Source organism: Phodopus roborovskii, unplaced genomic scaffold (assembly GCF_943737965.1).
Source record: "Phodopus roborovskii unplaced genomic scaffold, PHOROB, whole genome shotgun sequence".
NCBI classification, from domain to species: Eukaryota; Metazoa; Chordata; class Mammalia; order Rodentia; family Cricetidae; genus Phodopus; species Phodopus roborovskii.
Genome location: NW_026126433.1, coordinates 23,129,086 through 23,142,447, shown reverse-complemented (window position 1 = coordinate 23,142,447; position 13,362 = coordinate 23,129,086). Strand labels below are relative to the sequence as shown.

Genomic DNA, 13,362 nt, shown 5'->3' with positions numbered 1-13,362 from the left:
CTGTCCACTGTGGGAGGCATCATCCCCTTGTCAGAAGATGCTGCACTGTGTGAGTGGAGAAGGCACACAAAGTGAATGAAAATACGCATGCATTTGTACTTTCTTTTGATTATGGATGTGACTAGCTGCTTCAAGTTTCTGATACCTTGCCTTCCCCATCATGGCAGGCTGTCACCTGGAACCAAGCTAAAATAAACCTGTTTCCCCTGAAGTTTCTCATTGTCAAGATATATTATCACAGTAACAGATAAGAAATTAAAATACCAAGAAAGCATGTTTGGTTCATTATTAGTTTATAAACATGTTGGATGTGTTTGGAAAGTGTTGGTGCATTACTTTTTCTGAAAAGTGAACAAATGTCATTTCCTCCCAGATATGGCACCAAGAACATACCAAAGAGACAATTTTACTGAAGTTCAACATAGTGAACAAATACGTATGTTGAAGTTACTTATAGGAGCATGGGTGGGATGTTGTAGTTTGTTAATCATATTGCATGGAGAGGTGATATAATAATAGTTAAGAACACAGGCTCTGGGGATGATTGTATAGGTTTTTAAAAAATACTTATTGTATACTTAACTGGGTCTGTGAATGTGGATATAACCTGCCTTCCTTATCCATTGAATGCATGTATATTCTGATGGTATCCTCTCATAGAATATTTTTCTCTTTTAGGTTCAAATTACCAGTAAAGTACTTATTACAGTGTTTAGAACATACTAAAGGTGTATAATATTTGTGTTTGCTTTTATTTTCTTAACCCATCAGTTTGTGATAGAGAGATATTTAATCCACTTACTGTTCAATTGGTGTTTTAGTTCATCTTTATTAACTGTGTTTAAAAGCTGTAATGTGTAAATATAATTATAGTACTTAGTATATACTCATTTTGTTATTACATTCTAATAGCCATCTAATCCTGGGCCTTTTCTTAATCTGTGTGTGTATAGAAATTCATATTCTGTACTACAAGCAGCTTGCTCTGTAACATGCTTAGGATGCTGCTCAGTACAGCTCAAAGATGCCTATATCCCATGGCATCCCTGGACCAGGGCATGTATGGAAGGTTGTCTTTCACTTGGTCTCTACTGCAGCATGCCACTGACTCTTAGGATGTAGTGCTAAGGTAAGGCTCAAGGAGAGTTTAGCTGCTGTGAGACCACTGTGAGCTACTGGGATATCCCTGTAGGAGGCCAGGAAACAGACAAAAAGCCTCAGATATTGACTCATTAACTGTCTGAGGAGCTCCACCTTTTCCAAAATGTATATCTGGAGTTCAGGTGTGGGCTGAGGAGTTTGGAAGCCAGGCATATCTGATGAGATCAGAGGGTATGGAGACTCCTCAGGGATGGAGTTTCTGAAACCAGTGGAGCTCCAGGGAGAAGGAGATGCGACTGAAGGGATTTCCCACATGGAGAACAGAGGGAATCCAAAAATTCTTCACAGCCCAACAGCCTTAGAGAGCAAGGGCTTTTCTAAAGTATTGCACAGAATGGGCATAAAATTCTCATACAAAGTCAACAAAGTAATGTTAATGAGTTGAGGTGGCAAAGCCTGTGGAGAACTGACAAGTCAAAGACATCACATAATAACCTTGGTGAAATTCCGGAAGCAAAAATAGTTGTTAAAGAATGCAGCCATTCTGTTCAGTCCCCTTTACACATGCATTCTTTAGTCAGACTGACTGACTTCAAGATCCTGTTCCAATCCCAGCCTTCCTTAGGGCCCCAGAGAAAAGTGTAGATCAAGAGAAGACTCAGCTTTAAGTTAGAAGAAGCCAGACCTGGAGTTGTTCTCACCAAGTATCCAAACAGTGGGCAATTTACCTACTGTCCTCTTCTCTCTGGGTATGTTCATCTGGCTCAATTTTACCTCTGAGGCAAAAAGATAAAGGGAGGGTATTCAAGTTGATACAAGGTTTAAGAGAAATGAAGTACTGGCAGCATGTGGTGCATATTTATAAATTCTTTCTACCCCTTTATTCTTTGTCTTCTTTATCACTTCTCTAAATGTTCCAGGCTGTTTTCAACACACACACACACACTCACACACACACACACACACACACACACACACACACACACACACACACACCCCACAATCAGTTTTGTTCTTTTTATTTTCAAGTCACACACTGGGTAGGTCCCATTCTGACTCTCTGCTACCATTTCCCACTTGTCAGCATTCTCTTAATTTCTGCAATAGCTTTCTTCTTAGTCTCTGTCAATTTTTCTCCCATTGACATAATAACCATTGCTATCTAAGAATATCATCTATAAACTAAGAACTTTAATAGCTTTCCATAAGTATTGAGCTCACACAAATTCTTCCCATAAGAATTCCCATGTGATATGGCCCCGAATACTTTTGCATGCTCTCTCTTTCTTTCCTGCCCTCTAGTCTTCTTCCAAATGCTGTGTTAAGTGTACATCATTCTTGCTACAATATCTTTGTACTTAATTTTATTCTTTTTTGCCAAGAGTGCTTCCAGGTTTCAGCTCAAATGTTCAAAATTAAAAAAAAAAAAAATCTTTCTTGTCTACTTATTTGAAGTTGCCTATTTAATCCCTAAATAGTTATTAGTTTACTTACTTAATTTATTAAAAACATCGTAATTATCTAACTGATAACCATATATGTTTAAATCTGTATGTTTGTTATTTTCTTCCCCCATATACATTTTATCTCTCTTGATCACTGAAGTGTTTCTGACTCTTTAAATAGTACCTGACACATGGGCAAATACCAAAATATATTTACTCAATGCATGAATGAATAAATAAATAAGTGCTTTCTTTTGGAGGTCTTTTCAGAGTACTTCAGTTTCCCCTCTTTGGAGTCTCCATCCCATTCAGAATGCATTTCTTTCAGTATTATCATGTTCCTGTGTAAGAAGTAAGGTTTTTCCTCCCACCGCCTGGTCTTGACCCGCCGCCGCGCCAGCCCCAATTAACACCCTGAGACTCTGTATTAGATATAATTCTGTTGGCCAGGTACTTGTTTCTTATTGGCTAGCTCTGTCTTAATTATTAACCCATTTCTATGTATTTCCACATGGTATCCTTACCGGGGAGTGCGGCAGGCATCTGGTCTCCCAGGTTTCTCCATGCTGACTCCTCCTATCTACTTCCTCTTTCCTCTTTGTCTCCTAGTCCCGCCTATCTTCCTTTCCTATTGGCCAACAGTGCTTTATTCAGTAACCAGTATGAGAAACATATACAGAATGACATCTCCCATCATTCCTGTTTTTTTTGTTGTTGTTGTTGTTTTCTATTTATTTTTGTATATATTCTTACGTGTACTCTATTAGACTGTAGAATACCAGGGAACAGAATTAAAGAATAAGTGTTCATTGAATATTTGTTGAACTCATGTGTCAATCACACATGATAAAATTTTCCTGATCTATTAGAATAGGTAGAAGAGACTATGCTAAGAACTGCTATATCTTGGCTCACTTCTCCATATATGTTGACAATTGTAGAATTTGGATTGATATGAGCCTTATGAAGACTAGAGATGGTCTCTAAGACTGTCCCAAGTCTCATGTTGTCACCTCATTCCAAGGTTTGCAAAATGAATCCATTCTATTTTCTTAGACATAGCACCTCAAGGAACAACCTGGCAATAACTTCGAGAAGGTTGCTTTAAGGGTGGTGAGCTTTTGAAGCCACATTGCATTTTTTCCACATTCTATTCCATTCACTACTCAATAGCTCTTCCATTGTCTTACAACACTTCATTTTTTTTATCCCTTTCCTCTGTCTTCTCTTCCTCTTTGCCTTCCCTTCCTTCTTGTCTTCTCTCCTTTTGTGCCTATATTTTCTCATCAGCTTTGTGTCACTTTTTTCCCTTAAAAAAGTTAACTTTCACATCAAATCCATTAAGTAACTATATTTTTTGTCTTTTCCTCACTCCAAACTGAGCACTAGGGACATAACCCAGGCACTTGCACATGGTAGGCAAAGGCTCTAGCACTGCCAGAGTGACATCTTCATCCCATTTTGTAGACATTTAGAGAAATTTAATAGCAGATCCACTATCTCTGCAAGTAGTGGAGTTGGGAGTCACATCTGCTTCATTCTACTCCCAAAGCTGTTAAAGATACTCCTATTTTAGTAGGAAGGACAAAAACCATTCTCATAGGACTAAGATGAGGTCCCTTTGGATGTGTCCTATGTATATATAAGGAGATTTACAAAAAATAACAGACTATTATTTCAGCAGCTTTTCTTCCAGGCCAAGACACTTTTAAGGTGAACAGAGAACTTGGAACATTACACTTTTATTTCAAATATGTATTATTTTAACCTAAATTTAAGTTGTTAACCTATGCTTGTGAAAGCACAAATTATGATTTATTTATCTTTACATGTCTAGGCATTATACTAATATATGGAAACTATATGGAAACTGTAGGACCAGTGAATATTTTTTATAACCACTATCTATCTGTTATAGCATCTTTCATGACTGCTCTATATCACTCCCTTCTATGATTTTGTTTGTATGAAATGTTTTCATAGATGCCAGAGACAATGTCATAGGATTGTTAATATAGAAGATTCTTTAAGATCATAACTAAGGAACCACAGAGGGAAATGATTTTTATTTATTTATTTATTTTATATAACCAAGTCCATTTAAATGAAAACAAACATTTATAGACAATATTTTGGAATTTGGGTGTTGTTCTTTCCAAACTACTTCCTGATGGTAAGGGGTGCTGTCATGGGGGATTCGGAAAAGATTCAGAAATCCTGGCTGTAGTCTATAAGGCTGCTTTTTCCAGCTGTTTTGAATGTAGGATCACCTGGTACTCTGTTTCAGATGGTCTGGCTTGATCAAAACACATTAGTCTGGAAGGAATCCACAGCTTTTCATTTTCTGTGGAAACAAAAATAGAAATCCTTTTCCCCAGTAACTTGTCCTTGAACTTAAATTTTGGAGTCAAAGCATTTTTTTTTTTTTAAATTTAATTTAGTATTTTACATGTCGATCCCAGTTCCCTCTCCCTCCCTCCATCCCTCACTCTCTCCCACCCTTCCTCCCTCCTTTCCTCCCTTTTACCCTCTCTGCCCACTCATATGCACTCTAACCACCCTCCCCTCCCATCCTCCCACCCCAATTCCATATGTAGGGGAATGCCATCCAGTTGAGGTCATGCAGATCTGACAGGTCCTGTGAAGTAGGGACTAGGGCTTCTCTCCTGTCTCTAGATTAAGGCAGTTATCCCTCCATGGGGGATGTGTTTGCAAAGTGCTTTTGTGCACCAGGGATACATCCTGGCTCCACTGTCTGAGGTCCCTTAGACTGCTCAGTCCTTCTGGCTGAGACCCATATTCAGGGGGGGCTGAGTCAGTCCCATGTTGGCTTCCCACCTCTCAGTCTGGTGGCCCATTAGCTCCTCCTTGTTCAGGTAAGCTGTCTCTATGTGTTTCTGCCCCCTGGTCTTGTCCTCTCCATCTGCATCTGGGTTCTAGTTCGACTCAGTGTTTATGTATGGGTGTTTGCTCCTGTTTCCAACAGGTATTAGTGGAGGGCTCCATGGATAAGTTAGTTGTTGATCTCACTCTCTGGGAAGGGCATTTATGGTAGCCTTTCCACGGAAGCTCAATTTGTTAGTTGTCAGCAGTCTTGTAGTTCTCTCGACCTTTCTTTGTGTTCAATTTTATCTTCAAACCAATATTGGCTCCCTCTTTTATGTTCTCTCTCTCTCTCTCTTTCTCTCTCTCTCCTGTCTTCTATTCCTAACCAGGCTCAATCTTCCTGGTCGCACATGTTTTCCTTTCCTCCCCCTTGTTTTCTCCTACTTCTCTCTCCATTTGCTGCCGCCCCCCCAATTCCCCTGAGGTCTGGGGGACTTATCCATTCCCTCTTCAGTGAGGGACTTTATATGAGTCTCTTAGAATACACCTTGTATCCTAGTTCCTCTGCTGGTGTGAATTATAGGCTGATGATCCTTTGATCTTGGTCTAAAATCCATATATATGAGTGAGTACATACTGTGTTCCTCTTTTTGTGACTGGGTTACCTCATTCAGGATGGTTTCTTCAAGTGCCATCCACTTGCCTACGAATTTCAAGATACCATTATTTTTTTCTGCAGAGTAGTATTCCATTGTGTAGATGTGCCACATCTTCATTAACCATTCTTCAATTGCGGGGCATCTAGGTTGCTTCCAGGTTCTTGCTATTACAAATAGTGCTGCTATGAATATAGTTGAACAGATGTCTTTGTCGCATGGATGTGGATCCTTTGGGTATATGCCTAAGAGGGTGATTGCAGGTTCCTGTGGTAAACTAATTCCCATTTTTCTGAGGAACCGCCACAGTGATCTCCAAAATGGTTGTATGAGTTTGCACTTCCACCAGCAGTGGAGGAGTGTTCACCTTTCTCCACATCCTCTCCAACATGAGTCATCATTGGTGTTTCTAATTTTAGCCATTCTGGCAGAAGTAAGATGTTATCTCAAAGTTGTTTTGATTTGCATTTCCCTGATAGCTAAGGATGTGGAGCATTTTCTTAAGTGTCTTTCAGCCTTTTTGATTTCCTCCATTGAGAATTCTTTCTTCAGTTCTGTACCCCATTTTATAATAGGGTTATTTGGTGTTTTGTTGACTAGTTTCTTGAGTTCTTTGTATATTTTGGAGATCAGCCCTTTGTCGGATATAGGATTGGTGAAAATGTTTTCCCAGTCTGTGGGCTGCTGTTTGGTCTGTCGATTGTGTCCTTTGCCTTACAGAAGCTTCTAAGTTTGAAGAGGTCCCATTTATTAATTGTTTCTCTCAGTGTCTGTGCCCCTGGAGTCATGTTCAGGAAGCGGTCTCCTATACCAATTTGTTCAAGGGTACCTCCTACTTTCTCTTCTAAGAGGTTCAATGTGGCTGGATTGATGTTGAGGTCTTTGATCAATTTGGACTTGAGTTTTGTGCATGGTGACAGACATGCGTCTATCTGCAGTCTTCTACACACTCTCATCTAATTGTGCCAGCACCATTTGTTGAAGGTGCTGTCTTCACCCCATTGTATAATTTTAGCTGTTTTGTTGAAAATCAGGTGTTCGTAGGTGTATGGGTTAATATCAGGATTTTAAATTCGATTCCATTGGTCTACCTGTCAATTTTTATGCCAATACCAGGCTGTTTTCAGAACCAGGCTGTAGTAGAGCTTAAAGTCAGGAATGATGATGCCTCCTGAAGTTCTTTTATTGTATAGGGTTGTTTTGGCTATCCTGGGTCTCTTGTTTTTCCATATATAGTTGATTATTATCCTTTCAAGGTCGGTGAAGAATTGTGGTGGGATTTTAATGGGGATTGCATTGAATCTGTAGATTGCTTTTGGTAAGATTGCCATTCTTACTATGTTTATCCTACCTAACCAAGAGCATGGGAGATCTTTCCATTTTCTGGTATCTTCTTTAATTTCTTTCTTTAGAGTCACAAAGTTCTTATTATATAGGTCTTTTACTTGTTTGGTAAGCGTTACACCAAGATACTTTATGTTGCTTGTGGCTATTGTAAAGGGTGATGTTTCTCTGATTTCTTTCTCTGTCTCTTTGTCGTCTGAAAAAAGAAGGGCTACTGATTTTTTTTGAGTTTATCTTGTATCCTGCTAGTTTGCTGAAGGTGTTTATCAGCTGTAGGAGTTCCCTGGTAGAGTTTATTCGGTCGCTTATGTAAACTATCATATCATCTGCAAATAGAGACAGTTTGACTTCTTCTTTTCCAATTTCGATCCCCTTGATCTCCTTTTGTTGTCTTATAGCATTATCTAGAACTTCTAGTACGATATTGAAGAGATATGGAGAGAGAGGACAGCCTTGTCTTGTTCCTGATTTTAGAGGAATTGGCTTAAGTTTCTCTCCATTCAGTTTGATGTTGGCAGTTGGTTTGCTGTGTATTGCTCTTATTATGTTTAGGTATATTCCTGTTATCCCTGACCTCTCCAATACCTTTATCATGAAAGGGTGTTGAATTTTGTCAAAGGCTTTTTCCACATCTAGGGAGATAATCATATGGTTTTTCTTTTTCTGTTTGTTTATATGGTGGATCACGTTGATAGATTTTCGTATGTTAAACCATCCCTGCATTCCCGGTATGAAGCATACTTGGTCATGGTGGATGATTTCTCTGATGTATTCTTGAATTTGGTTTGCCAGTATTTTATTGAGTATTTTTGCATCGATGTTCATCAGGGATATTGGTCTGTAGTTTTCTTTCTTAGTTGTGTCTTTGTGAGGTTTGGGTACCAAAGTTATTGTGGCCTCATAAAAAGAGTTTGGCAATGAACCTTCTGTTTCTATCTTGTGGAACAGTTTGAGGAGTATTCGTATTAGTTCTTCCTTGAATGTCTGGCAGAATTCTGCTCTGAATCCATCTGGCCCTGGACTTTTTTTGGTTGGAAGGCTTTCGATGACTACTTCTATTTCATTGCAGGTTATAGGTCTATTTATGTTGTTTGTCTGTTCTTGATTTAATTTTGATAAGTGATAGTTATCCAGAAACTTGTCCATTTCCTTTGAATTTTCAATTTTTGTGGAATACAGATTTTCAAAGTATGATCTGAAAATTGTCTGGATTTCCTCTGTGTCTGTTGTTATGTTCCCCATTTCGTTTCTGATTTTGTTAATTTGCATGTTCTCTCTCTGCCTTTTTGTTAATTTGGATAAAGGTTTGTCTATCTTGTTGATTTTCTCAAAAAACCAACTCTTTGTTGCATTGATTTTTTGTATTGTTTTCCTGGTTTCTATTTTGTTGATTTCAGCCCTCAAGTTGATTATTTCCTGGCGTCTACTCCTGCGGGGTGAATTCGCTTCTCTCTGTTCTAAGGTTTTCAGTTGGACTATAATTCTCTTATGTGACTATCCTCTGTTTTCTTCATATGGGCACTTAGTGCAATGAACTTCCCTCGTATCACTGCTTTCAAGGTGTCCCATAAGTTCGGGTATGTTGTATCCTCATTCTCATTGAATATTAGAAAGTCTTTAATTTCTTTCTTTATTTCTTCTTTGACCCAGGAGTGGTGCTATTGCCCATTGTTCAGTTTCCATGAGTTTGCAGGTTTTCTGCTATTTGTGTTGTTGTTGAATTCCAATTTTAAAGCATGGTGGTCCAATAAGATACAGGGGACTATTCCTATTCTCTTGTATCTGTTGAGGTTTGTTATGTCACCTAGTATGTGGTCAATTTTAGAGAAGGTTCCATGTGGAGCAGAGAAGAAGGTATATTCTTTTGTCTTTGGATGGAATGTTCTATAGATGTCTGTTAACCCCAGTTGAGACATAACTTCTGTTAATTCTTTTGTTTCTTTGTTGAGTTTCTGATTTGTGGTCCTGTCTAGTGTTGACAGAGGTGTATTGAAGTCTCCCACTATAAGTGTGTGAGGTTTTATATGAGCTTTGAGTTTTAGTAGTGTTTCTTTTATGAATGTGGGTGACTTTGTATTAGGGGCATAGATGTTCAGAACTGAGACTTTGTGTTGATGGATTTCTCCTGTGATGAATATTTATTGACCATCTTCATCTCTTTTGATTAATTTTCGTTTGAAGTCTAACTTGTTAAATATTAGGATAGCTACGCCTGCTTGCTTCTTATTTCCATTTGATTGGAAAATCTTTTCCCAATCCTTTACCCTGAGGTAATGTCTATCTTTGAAGCTTAGATGTATTTCTTGTATGCAGCAGAAGGATGGATTCTGTCTTTGTATCCATTCTGTTAGCCTGTGTCTTTTTATAGGTGAGTTAAGACCATTAATGTTGAGGGTGAGTAAGGACCATTGATTGTTGATGCTTGTTTGATTTATGTTTGTTGTTGGCAGTGGTATTGTGAATATATTAGTTCTGCTTTACCCTTGGTTTCTGGTGTATTTGGATTACCTGTTGCCTACATTTTTGTGGGCATAGTTACCTTCCTTGGGTTGGAGTTTTCCTTCCAATAATTTCTGTAGGGCTGGATTTGTAGATACATATTGGGAAAATCTGGTTTTGTCATTAAATATCTCGTTCTCTCCATCTATATTGATTGAGAGTTTTGCTGGATATAGTAGCCTAGGCTGGCATCCGTGTTCTCTTAATACTTTTAGAACATCTATCCAGGACCTTCTGGCCTTGAGGGTTTCCATGGAGAAGTCAGGTATAATTTTGATGGGTGTGCCTTTATATGTTACCTGTCCTTTTTCCTCCACTGCTCTTAATATTCTTTCTTTATTCTGTATGCTAGGTGTTTTGATTATTATATGTCTCGAGGGGTCTTTTTTCTTTGGTCCAGCCACTAGCCAATGGCTCTAGCCAATGGCTGGCAGAAGAGGACGAAGGCTGAGCTGAAACTTGGGAAGGTTTTGCAGGATAGTCAGATCTCACTGGAAACTGGGACTCTCCAGCTGATGCCTCTTTCTTTAGCAGAGGCCCTGATTTGGGGCTCAAGGATCTTGCCGGCAGGAACTCAGAGTGGACCTGCAGAGATAGGAAGATCTCTGGGAGGGGCCCAGGACTTCAGCAGAGGACTGGAGGTGGGGTCAGAGACCAAGCACGTGGAAATTACGGGTGTTCCCGAGTGGATAGGCAGGTCTCCTTTGTTCAGAGTTGCTCTGAGGAGTCTACGAAGTAGAGTAGACTGTTGGCTCCACCCTCTGTCCCAGGGCTCAACCAGAGTGGCAGGACAGTGGGCAGGGTAGGGCACAGGGTAGGGGGGCAGGCTTGCGGTGGGGATGGGTGGGGGTGTATCAGAGCTCCAAGGGTGCTCTCGATGGGGACAGGACACAGGAGCAGCAGGATCAGGGGCCAAAATGATTTTTAATATACTTAATGAAGTTATTACTGATATTAGTTGTTATAGTCTTATTAAAGACAAAATTCAAAACTAATAAAATTAGATCAGATCTTCAGAACATATGTTTTATTTTAAATTGTTTTATTTTATGAGTGTGTCTGGGTGTATATATGAGCACCACATACGTGCAGTAGAAGCAAAAGTCAGAAGAGGGCATTCAATCCATGTAACTGGATTAATAAGTGGCTGTGAGGGACTGTGTGGATGATTAAGCACTCAGATACCTCTCCAGCCCTATGACATAGTTTTTCTTTAGAGCTACCTCATTTATAGGCAGAGATATTTTTGAATGCTATATTGCTGATTGCTATACTTACAGGTGAGGATAGGATGTAGACTACATTTTCAGAAACATTTTTCTTTTTTTAAAAAATTTTTATATTAATTTATTTTATTATTTTTACTTTACATATTGATCCCAGTTCCTTCTCCCTCCCTCCCTCTTTCCCTGTTTCCTACCCTCACGTGCACCCTGACCACCCTTCCGTCATGCCCCCCCCACCAACTCCACATGTAGGGTGATGCCCTCCAGGAGGGGTCATCTAAATCTGTCAAGTCATTTGGAGTAGGGACTAGGACTTCTCTCCTGTCTCTAGGTTAAGGCAGTATCCCTCCATGGGGGATGTGCCCACAAAGTCCTTTTGTGCACCAAGAATACATCCTGGTTCCACTGTCTGAGGTCCCTTAGACTGCTCAGGCCTTCTAGCTGAGACCCATGTTCAGGGGTTCTGAGTCAGTCCCATGCTGGATTCCTAGCTAACAGTCTGGGGGCCCATTAGCTCCTCCTTGTTCAGGTCAGCTGTCTCTATGTGTTTTTGCAACCTGGTCTTGTCCCCACTCTCTGCATCTGGATTCCAGTTTGGGTCAGTGTTTAGTTGTGGGTGTTTGCTTCTGTTTCCATCAGGTACTAGATGAGGGCTCCATGATGATGGATAAGTTAGTCATTGATTTCATTATCAGGGAAGGGCATTCATGATAGTCTTTCCACTGTTGCTCAAATTATTAGTTGGGGTCAGTCTTGTAGGTCTCTGGACATTTCTTTAGGTTCAGTTTTCTCTTCAAACCTATAATGGCTCCCTCTTTTATGGTCTTTTCATGTGGTAAGCCAGAGAAGAATATTTATTATGTCCTGCTTAAGTACACAGTTGTACAAGCAGTCCTAAAAACAAGTCCAGACATTCAGTAAGTATAAGAATCATGTGATTTAGTCCGAAAGTCAATATCAAGTTATAAAGAAGGTATTATAACAGTTCATTCAAGTAAAAACTCTTTGAGGGCAGTGCACAATGGAACTCAGTGGGAGAGAAAGGTTGGGGAATAACCTAGAGCAATGGATACCCCTATTGAGAGTGTGAATGGAGGACATGTCTGACATCAGGGGGTGGGTTTTTAAAGACTTAACACCCATTCTTCAAATGGAGGAATAGATCCATTGACAATATTTCACTTATTCCTCTGTGCACATATATATTTATTATTTATTATCTTTTGTATGCCTTAAATTTTACTTGGCATACAGAATGCAGCAATTAATGATACAGATGGTTCTATCCCATACAGAGTTCATAATCTGCTAAGAAGATAGCAGTAGCATTACTGGTATTTATTTAACACTAATAGTAATATTGTCTATGGGGAATCTAGGTCCAGTGGCTTATGGTTATAGATTAATGGTTGTATCAGGCATGCCTCTTAGGCACTACATTTGAAGCTCATAATTACTCTCTAGAGTAAGTATTACTATTATTATCTTTGTAAAAAATGGAGGCCTACAAAAGTGAACTTTTATTTCCCAGGAAATATTTCACAACTAGTAATGTAGGTCTAATATTTGAAACCAGTTTTAATTAGTAAAATCTGTGCTTGTAATCATGCTCCTCCACGTCCCTTACTGCCTATTATTATCTTCAGTCTTCAGTAGAAAGTGGGTTTGGATCTAGTACAAGTAGCCAAGAAGAAGTTTCCTAAGCAGGAATGTTGCAGAAGATCTAGGTGAAGGAACACAAAAAGCATGCCTGGGTGGCTGTTAGGGATTGGGTGAGACAGAGCTAGCATGTTCATGAATCAGAGGTGCAAGGAAAATGCTTAGAGGGCAATCAGGCATTCAAATAGGAATGGTTGACTCACTGATGTATAGTTTCTGCTGGGACCCAAAAGAGGTGTGCTAAAGATGCTTAGATTTGGAATCTTATTGCTAGCCAGTAAGATCTGTGTACCCAGCTACCTTTCCTGATCACATTCTTCATTTGCTTTGTGTGTCTGTCATTAGATCCTTTCCCCTGCAGACTTCGTGTGGTTTGACAAGGTGTCCTGAGCAGTTCCTCATTCCTCAGTGCTATTTCACTTACTGCTCATTTACTTCTCCAACAAAGGGTTAAGTTAGTATAATAAACAAAAAATTGGTAAATGAATGAAATAATGAAATGAAAAACATAGTAAGTGAACATAGTCTAGCAAGCCATGTCAAGGCTCAGGAAGTAAATGTTATATATAATAAGTATATTATATATAATAAATGTTGTAAGAAGGA

At 39.3% G+C, this 13,362-nt stretch overlaps 1 protein-coding gene across 1 annotated transcript in view; it reads left to right on the top strand.

The window, feature by feature from the left end:
- Hmcn1 (hemicentin 1) overlaps positions 1 to 13,362 on the top strand; it is a 429,789-nt gene that overhangs the window by 20,729 nt on the left and 395,698 nt on the right. The gene's annotated exons all lie outside the window — the stretch shown is intronic.